We start from the raw sequence: 10,759 nt of genomic DNA, 5'->3' as shown, positions 1-10,759 counted from the left end.
GAAAGTCCCATCACTGTATTGTTCTGCAAGTCTTCTGTGAGTATCACTCACTTTTGTTCACAAGAACTTTCATCATAACATTCCATTCCATATTTGTACTCACAGACTTGTCTACTATCTTGTTTTGATAACTGATGTTGCCTGCAATGTTAGTACTCCATTCAGCAATAGTAGACAGTCTACTATAACTTAAGTCTTATATATACTTCTGGCTGTGTTCTGTTATTCTGAAAATTGAAAAGTCCTTGTTTGACTTGAATGTCCATTGTAAATAGATTATTGAATATAGCATTGTATAAATGAAAGGTGTGGACTTTTGGAAGAGGGGATGAGCAACCAGGTTAGTGTGGACTAATGTGCCTCAGTCCCTGGAAGACAACTCAAGATTTGGTATTTAAAACTGAACTGATCATTGTTCAGATTGGAACACATAAAATGGTGTGGTTTGGTTTTCCAAAGCCTGGGTGAAATTGAGAGATAAGAACAGGGCGTGGATCACACATTAAAATTTTGAATATTGAAGGTGGGTATCATTTTCTATGGAGATATGTGGTGATTAAAAGTCTCAACTTCATAAAGCATTTTCTACTTGGTTATTGTAAAATTTTGGAGCATTAGAATGGTTTAGGTACAACCTCTTTGGTGTGATGCAATGGTAGCTGTTAAAGTATAGATACTGAACATGATTGCAGTGACGTGGAGTGACATTTAGACTAGGGTATGCAACATAAACCAACCAAAATGGATTATGAAGGCAACCCCCCCCCTTTTCCTGGGCTATCATGTTATTCAGAAAATAACTTCTATCTACAATTCTATAATGGGTAATTTCTCATCCTTTTATCAATATCCAAATGTAACGAGGTAAAATATATGTTTGATGTTTTATATTCGCAAACATATTCTGATAGTAGCTATGTAGAGTCCAACAATTCAACTTCGATTAGTTCCTTCATGCAGGGCAATGAACATTGAACGGGAAGGAAATGGCACAATCATTTTCCGTCCTTTCAAATTTCATGTAATAAATTTGAAAAATCTCAGTATCCTCTACTACAGTGGTACCGGCCAAAGAATGGACTTTGAAATTCACAACTCCTGCCTGAAACAATTCTTCCAAATCAGAAACAGAACTTCCATTTCCGATTTTTTACACTCTTTTCCTAAATGCTGAAAATCCCTTCTCCAGAATGTCATCAATAACTCCCAGTCCCCCTATTTTATCACTTCACTGCACCAACAAACAATGAAGATCCTGTAATGTAAATAGTATGAACGAAACACTTGCTGCAAATTTCACACGACAGAAGAAAGCATACGTCAACTTCCCACGGTGCGGTGTGTCCAGTCCGCTATGCCTGAAAGCCGCGCGTTCTTGTGGACAAATGAATCGGAGTTGCCAGTCGACAAAGTATTTCGTAGAAGTTAGATAATTAACGACAAGTACAAAATACGTCAGCATACATCCCAGAACACTTCAAAAGCTAAACTAAATTATGATAGCCACAATATAACATCCAATTACATCACTTTGCAATGTCTGGCAGGAGCGAGAGGGGGGTGAGGGCCTCATTCAAATCCCATTGTAAGCATTGTGTTTTAATATGTTTTTCCTTTATCATTCATTGATATCTTCGGGTCAACAATCAACACCCATATTATGGAACTCAAATAAAATGTTGATCCAGAAAGGAGATAAGCAGATACTCTCGTACTCTGAGAATTGTGTGAAACTTGCAAATTGTTCACAAATTTTCCCCTCGACACAGTGACAGTCCACTCTGGTCCTCACGTCCTTATACAAAAAAAAAAAAAAAATTGCTAGTGGAACTTTAACCTCATATAAATATTTTAAATGTGATAGTTTACGTGTATATTAAATATGATCATCCACCACTACATATTCTTGCCTTCCTCTCTGATTCCTGTATTACTTTTTATAATGTATTTTTATTACAACCTAACACAGTGATCTATCTACACGTGGTTGCTAATTGCTAGTAAGCTAAGCATTTCAGAAAAAAATGTATGTTGACTACTGTCAACACTGCATACGCTGTCAAAATTTTTGGTGCCCTCGATGCTTAGAAAAGGAAAGAAGTGAGAGAGATTGTGAGCGTGGGCAGACCCAAACACGTGGTCGGGGCTGATCTGAGCCAATGGGGTTACCCTCCGAATTTCTAGGGTACCAAGCAGAGGAAACAGCGTACTTCTTCGGAAATCGGCAGGAATGCATATCGGGATGCTGCCGAAGTCACAATCGGGATCATTCGGGACTGCCTTCAGGAAGGCCAAGCTAGGCTACACGAGACAGGCAGCAGCGTGTTCATGCAGAAATCAGAATATCTTGCAGTGGAACTGCTTTTGGAGCGATAATTGTTGAATTTTCATGTTCGTGGAAGACGAAAAAATATTTATTTTTTTGCTATTATGTTGTGGGTTGGCAGTGATGTGCTGTGACGTCGACAATTGGGGTAGGTAGCAATGAGTGGCATGCCCAACGAGATTTGGTGTAGGTCATAACCCCCCCTTCCCTTTTAGGGCCCAGTCTTCCTAAAAGAAGAACGTCAAAGACAGGAAAAATTGCAAAGTAAGGAATGACTACAAAAAATTGTACATGTAACTCCCACCCACTTTCGAAAATAAAAAACGATTTGATTTGACTACTGAGCCAGAGATGCTGGGTTCGAATTTCAGCTTGACAATGGGTGCTCTTTGTGTGTCCCTTCATCAATTTTATCGTATCGTATTCGCGATTAGGCAAAAATGGCAGAAAGCGTAGTAAAATATACCCAATCAATCAATGAATGGTTTGATTTGATTCACTTTTTTGATACATTTGGTTAATCGCGAAGATGATACTACAAAATTAATGAAGGGGCAAACTCAAAGAACACCCATGTCCAGGTAGAACTCCTGGTGTCATAGCACGCTGTGGTAACCACTCCCTCATGGTTGGTTGATTTGATGTTTAAAGTCCACTTTATACACAGAAAGGCTAATCGGGACTAGACCTATAGTTTAATCCAAACCACTATGTGCCTCCACTGGGTTCCGATCCACTTGCACTCCCCCACGGAGGTCTGGCGACAACAAAGATGAGAGGAAGGCACTAACCATTCGGATACGTGGGTATCGGTAAAGCAAATTGCATTTTTCCTGAGTAGTAATTTTAAATTGATTTTTTGAAATACCATCTTTATATATGAGTTTTTTTTTGTTTTTTTTTTTTAAAAAATGCATTGCTTGATTCCCCTAGTTTCCCCATCTCATGATCTCGTTACTGAAGGATCCGGGCTCGAGCCCTGGCCTTTGCATGAGTGTTTCTTTGCAACCACTGTTCACCCGTTTAATTTAATCAATGTACATCGACATGGCAGAAATTAGGTAAAGCGATGGAAGAGAGAAGAAAATACAAATAATTTCCTCCCAGTGCATCTGCAAGGTACTGTGAAATCAGGAGCCTAGAATTCTCTGTTTATGATTGTCCCTCACGACTTTCATAATCTCTTAGCTACTTATTGCGATTAAATCTATACAGCTAGAAAAAGCAATGGGGGATAAACAGGTAACAAAACAGACGTTTAAACACACCTTTTTCTACTTTCTTCAGTGATATTCATTTGGCTTTTTGAGTTCTGGGAAACATTTTTCACTTCTATTTTTTTCATTATTCACTACAGGCAGAGTACAACACATAGGAACAAGAATGTACGCTCATCACAAATTCCGGCCTGAATTGTTCTTTGTGAGGTCCCTTCATCAGTTTCATCATATCATCGCTCATCCTCATTTTTGCGATAACCAAATGTGGCAGAAAAGCGAAGTAAAATAAACCAAACCAACAATAAGAATTGGAATGTGCGTTCTCTTGCCCAAATAAGTACATCCGTATTTATGATTGTTTTACTTATCCATTTTTTTTTAGCCGGACCTCGTGGCCGAGTGGTTAGCACATCGTGCTTCAATGCTAGGGTTCTCGGGTTCGAATCCCACTGGGCTTGGTTGTTTGTAAATGCCCATTCATCAATTTCATCATTTCATCCCCATCTTCGCAAATTAGCCAAGAGTCACAAAAGCAAAGTAAAATAAACTAAATCAATGAATCAACCATTTTTTTTATTGGAAACTGAGATTAGTATATTTAAAAAAAACACTGCTAAAACGAGAGGAAGAGAGAGCGGGAGAAAATATTTGTTATTTAATCATTATATATTCCATACTTGAAAAAAAAAAGCGAACATAAAATTTTTGTCTGCACATAAGACGTTCCAATTGCATATATAATAAAAGTACATCCCATAATATTATACATACATATTGTACAATGCGTAAAAAGTAGTGTAAATACAGAGAACATAAGTAGTGCAGAAAAATTTCCCCTTAGTTCTTTAGAGGATTTACAAAGGAAGCGAGGGGTGTAAGGGGTACCTTCCACGTAGGCGCCCAAAAGTCAACCTCACTTCCACGTAGTGCACCCTGGACTAAAGACTAACGAGGCTCTGGCGACTGGCCCCATGGCCAGTATAATTTTGTTTGTTTTGTCCTTATTTGTGCTGAGTGTTCTTTGCAGCCTCGGCTTTTAACAACAGTCAGAACATTTTAATGTTTTATGATTTTAATTAAGCAACGTTAGAGTTGTTACATGTAACGGTAAGGGGCTGGACCCCGTATAGTGTGACGGGTGCAAAATAGCCTTAGTGCTGACGCACCCAAAAATTTTAAAATCAAATCAAATCACAAAGGAAGCGAAGGGAATCCAATCCCCTATCTGTCCTATAGGAGATAGACTGGAGGACCTGGAAGCACGGGCTTTCAACCATTGTAGCGGGGAGCGAGGAGGCAAGGGAGGTAGAGGCAAAAATCTTCCCTTTCCCTTCGGAAACCTGTTTCTACCTGGAACTGTGAGGTGGAAGAAGGGTGAGCTAGGCCAGCTTTGCCCTGCTGAACGCACCAAGGAACGAGAAGCGCATGAAAAAAAAGTGTTGCATATGAACTGTGTCTTTAACAAGATAATAAATATTGTGATTTGAAAATAATTAGAGATTTGAGATTGATTGATCTATCTCTGCTAGACTAGCTACTCCTCAGTGCACGTCACTGTGGGTTGGCATTGCGTACCTTGCGTACCCTGAATGCACGCCACTGCATGAATGGCAGGCTTAAAGTGAATGAATGTCATTGAGGACACCATTCTCCTGTATGTGAATGTTTGTTGAGGGTGATCTCTCCTGAAAATGCTTTCAAGTTAAATTGACTATGCAAAACTTGTTAAGTTCGTTAAGGTGGAAACAGTGGCGGTGATTAGGGGGTACTGCTGCTAATTGCTAACCTTATCTACAAAGATAAATATACTGTCTTTTCCCCCCAGTTTTGACACCTTGCTCCCTCAGTTTTGGCAATCCCCCCCCCCCAGTTCTGGCACCCAATCACTGCCACTGGGTGGAAATGTTCTCTCCATGTGACCAGGGGAAACATTATGTTATTTATAAGGCAGAGAGTGATTAATAGTTGTAATGGTTGAGTGGAAGAGTTGCTGTTCTGTTTACCATTACTATATAACAATATATGAAACTACTGACTGCCGGCCTCACTCCCATCTGATCCTACTCATCATCCAATTAGTTACAGGGTGATGTGAAAAATCTCAGTAGTTGTTGCATGTTCCCATGACCTGGCCTGGCCTATTACTATCTTGTGGATGGTATTGATTATTCTTGAAACCACAGATTGTTAGATGTGAAAACTATGTAACTCAGATGGATGTTCAAAGAAGTTATTGGTTTTTGGGGTTAGGGGTGTTGATCCAGAAAATAGTTGTAAACCTATATCTGCTCTCAATGAAAATTAATATCCAATGCAATGTTAAAGAGAAATGACAAGCAGCAAGCGATTACTCAAAATGTATGGATTTCGCCAATTAGAAAACAACCACAGATTTGTTATTTGTCATCATACGGATAAGGAAAATTAATATGAACATGAAATGGCCATCAATATTTATTAACTATAAACAGGCATTTGAAATTCAAGACAGGAAAGTGTTAAATAAAACTATTCGAAATACAGACAACAAGCAGGAACTAGTGAGATTATTAATGATGACAAAAATGCCACCAAATCACCAAATGACACCAAAAATGCAAAATTGAACTTGATAATGATGGGACATAAGAATTTGAATTCAACAGAGAAGTGGAATAAGATGGTGGATTATCATTTGTAATATCCTAGCTTCACAAATTGTACTAAAAGATCCCCATCAATGCATTAAGGAAGCAGAATTTTCAATACGACATATCACATAGGTGTATGTACTGATAACATGATACATGAAAAGAGCAATAGAAATACATGAGCAAATTATGGGATATAGCATATAACTGTAAATGAACAGAAATCATCTAAACATATGTCAATGTCAGTATCAGCAACCAGCCACAGGATTTGAAGAAGATGTGAAAACCTTTAAAGGGTAAACAGTTTTCAAATCTGAGATATTTGAATATATATATATATATATATATATATATATATGTGTGTGTGTGTGTGTGTGTGTGTGTGTGTGTGTGTGTGTGTGTGTGAAAAGAGGGGTTCAATACTAAAAAAAATTCAATTAAACATTTTTTTTTCAATTTTCCAGTTTTACATATTTATTCATAACATGGAAAAATTATTTCATTATCTGCCAGCACCATAATTAACTACATATCTGCAATAGAATATATCTCCACACATTTATCCTATTATCTGCTTTTCTAAAAAAAATAACCTCACTATAATTCCTGATGCATCTTCATATCTAGGAACAGAATTCAATAGATCAATGGTATTACTATGTGTGAAAATCATATAACACATGGGTATTAGAAGAGTAAGATTATATTTATGGAACATTAAATTGATTAAATTAATTTGCTATCGATAGAGTTCTAACAATGGTAACAATGAATGAAACAATGAGTCACAATTTTGTGACTATGAAACATGACTCTTTCACTAACAAGACTGCTAAAGGCAAGTAGAGAAAACATATATACATACGTATATGTAATGTTTTTAATGTCAACATGTAAAATTCAGTTTTAATCTGGGAAAATATCAAAATTACATACTTTGTAGTTTGAAAGCAAAAAAGTCTGTCACTGTAACCTTCCCAAACATATTTATAAACTTTATGCTGCTTTCCTCAGCTTTTCTGGTGTTATTGCAAAAATGAAAACTTCACAACCCCATAACTATGAAGTAAAGTTGAAATGTGTGTATGGACTAGCAATAATTATTGTCTACATCAGTGGTTTCCAACTTCAAAAGGTCCGAGGGCCAAAATTATATGCAGCAGTTGATTGGCGGGCCACATTTGGGGGAGGGGGATTAAAAATTACAAAAATTGTAAGTACTGAACTGAGAATGTAGTGCCTACTTTCGCATGACCTAAATTTCTAAAATGAGGCATTAAAAACAATGGAATCACAAATCAAAATTGTATAATTACAATTTATTTCACAAAAACCCAATACTTATGGATGAATTGAAAGAAATGAAAAACACACCATGCAAATAAGAATCCTTCATAGTATGTGTTCAATGTGAAAATTGAGGCCGATCTGCTTCGTTTATTAAAGTTGGAATGTCCACTTCAATTTCTGTATTTGAAAGTCTCAGAAGGTGAAGCAGTGAAGAATCTGTCAATCGACTTCTGTAGCGGTTCTTCATGAACTTCATTGAAGGAAAAACCCTTTCAGACGTGTATGTGCTGCCGAACATCGACGTCATTCTTTGCCCAAAACTACGAAGGTTTGGAAAGCGTTCGTTTGAAAGGTATTTGAAAAACTCTGGCCCCTTTCCTTGGCTAGTTTGAAGGAACACATCGTCTTGCAGATCATACAATTTAAGTTGGAGAGAAGCTTCTTGTTCTTCGATGTTAACGCCAAGAGGATAGCTAAATAGCTGGATGATGCTTTTAGGTTTTTCAAAAATCTTTTAATCTGGAGTCACATTCATCCATAATTTCTTTAATATCTACACTGAATTCAGAAAAGTCCAGTGTTTCTTCATCTTCTGCTAGCCGCCGACAGTTTGGAAAATGAACCAGGTTATTCCTCTCCAAAGTAACGTTGAAAATCTTCCGTTTATTACGAAACCCATTTATGTTTCCCATTAGATCTGACACCAGCTGGTTTCTTCCCTGCATTTTCAAGTGCAGTTCGTTCAGATGACCTGTGATATCTGTTATATACGCCAGTTGTTTAAGGAAGTCCATACTCTGAAACTGTTCCTTCACTAAAAATAGAACGTATTTTAATAAAAATACATAAAATCAATGTATTCCATGCCACTTCACATTCCATTTGCTACCTTACTTCACAGTGCCTGCTGTTGGTCTCTTGCAGAGACTGAGACCCAACTCCCTTAAGTGTGTGTTCCAAGGGCTCTCTCAGCATACAAAATTTGTGAACAACTACCCCCAGGCATGTACTGACACCCGTCTATTCATCATAGTGTTGCAACTCACATGTAGATTTTTCTTTCTCTTAGAAAAGGGAAATTAGATAGTACAAATCTCTATAACAAAGAGAAAAACTATTGGTGTTTTGTTTGAATGTAAAATATAAAGACATTTCCAGTAGGGAGCAACTGACAGTCAAACCGGTGTTCAAAATTTACTATGTGCCTTGGTAAAAGTCAAGGGAGGGAAGAAACAACCAGTACATGATGAAAAAGTTCCATAAAATGAGAAATACGATGGCCATTGTGAAGACTTTTTCAGATGTAAAACCTATTTAATGTACCTTTAGACTGAATGAACAAAGGGGAAATTTGCTTTTTAAATTTCAGACAGCCTAAAGTTCAATGAGTTATGATGAACAAACGATGTGATATATTATGGAATTATAAATTTGTTTCTGTACCATGCTTTAGTAAACAAAAATTAACTTGTGTAGTGAACTTACAACATTGAACCTCTTATGAATAACCATAAATATTTCAAAACTCATTTTTATTTTTAATACTATACCAGCCAAAGACCAGAATTGTGACTTTTACTTACATGGAATTTTAATAACTGGCACTCATGCTAAATCAATAAGTCATAGGTCTGAAAGAAATACTATGGTGGATGCCACTAGAAATTTTGACCTTAAAGGTTATATCAAGGTCATATTGTGACCCAAAAAGATCAAATTTCAAGGTCATCCAAATGTAATCATGTAATATATCAAACGAAAGATATTTTTAAGTGAGAATATTCATCTGAGAAGTAGCAGATCTAGCACAAAGTTAATCAGGTTAAATTTATATACACTGTAGTCCTATGTAGTAGACCAGTCATGAAGCAAAAAGGCATTTAGAAAATATTAACTGCATGGAATGTTAATAATAGGCACCCATGCTAAATCAATCAATCATAGGTCTGACAGATATATTAGAATGGGTGCCACTAAAAAAAAATACGGTGAAGGTCATTTCAAGGTCATATAGTATCCCAAAAAGATCAAATCTCAAGGTCATCCAAATATAGTTGTGGAATATATCAAATGGAAGGTATCGACGAGACAAACTGTTTGGTGCTATTTTTAAGTCAGAATATTGATCTCAATAGTTGCTCATATAGGGCAAAGCTTGCCTTGTCAGACCTATTACACATTGACTAACATTCCATTCAGGTATATTTTTAGTCTAGTCAGAAAAATACCTCTATTTTAATGTAGTGTTTGTTTATAATCCCAAGAATTAATATACTAATGCATCATTTCAAGTAATAAAATATATTTTAAAGAAACTTTTGTGCATGCAATCTATAATTGACACAAATAGTCTTTGTTTGGATGAATTACAACAATCTCTCTAGAATCGCAGCACACATTTTATATTTATTTTGAAGCAGGTGTATTTTGCAGTTTTGCACTTCATTTTGCAAGTGCAGGTCACAAGTTCGAGGCAGGGCAATGTTGGAGTAGGTAGCCTGGTCCAGTGAGGTATGAGATAGCCTGACTTCCTTTTTCAAGCATCCACAGGCAATGTCACAACCATAGTTTTCATCTCTGCTTGAAGCCAAATCTTTGACTGGTAAATGTTGCACATGAAGCTCCAGATCATCACGTGTTAGAGAAGCACTTCCAGGTATAACATGAAAAACTATATTTTGCTTACGAAATGCGTTTGCCTGCTTTCGTTCAAGATACAAGCAGGATTTTTCAGTTTTTTACAAAACCTGATTAAATGAGTGAAACAAAGATGAAAATTCCCTTTCACATATTTTTATTACTCAGATTCTATTTTTAGTTAAACAATCACAAGGAGGTCCTTGTTAAGTCTCCTTCACCTGGTTTACTCCGGTATATCCGAATACAGCGATATACAGAGAATGCCCTGATTGTCTCGGTGAAGTTTCAATGTATAAACCTTGCATAAAATGAACACAAAATAAAAAATGTAACACATTGGAAATATTACTCACGGTTTTAGCTAGCTTTTTTGTAGTTCAGCGCTGTACTTGTTACCTTATACTGATTGACGCTAATAATCCATAAACCATATTCTCGAGAGCTCTCGACACTTAAATAAGGCTCACTTATCACTAACAAAACCACTGTTGACGTATCTTCCTAATTTCTTAAATGCACTTCCTGATCATTCCGCTTCAGTCTGTAGAAGGCGATCCGATCCGGTTACGCTGCAACTCTTCCTTCTTCCAGGCTGCAAGTTCACCGTTCAAGTTCCTTTTTGGGATCGAACTCACTATTTAATTCAGCAT

The sequence above is a fragment of the Lepisma saccharinum genome, chromosome 15 (assembly GCF_977018435.1).
Source record: "Lepisma saccharinum chromosome 15, izLepSacc3.1, whole genome shotgun sequence".
In the NCBI taxonomy this organism is placed as follows: Eukaryota; Metazoa; Arthropoda; class Insecta; order Zygentoma; family Lepismatidae; genus Lepisma; species Lepisma saccharinum.
This window is presented reverse-complemented; position numbering follows the sequence as displayed.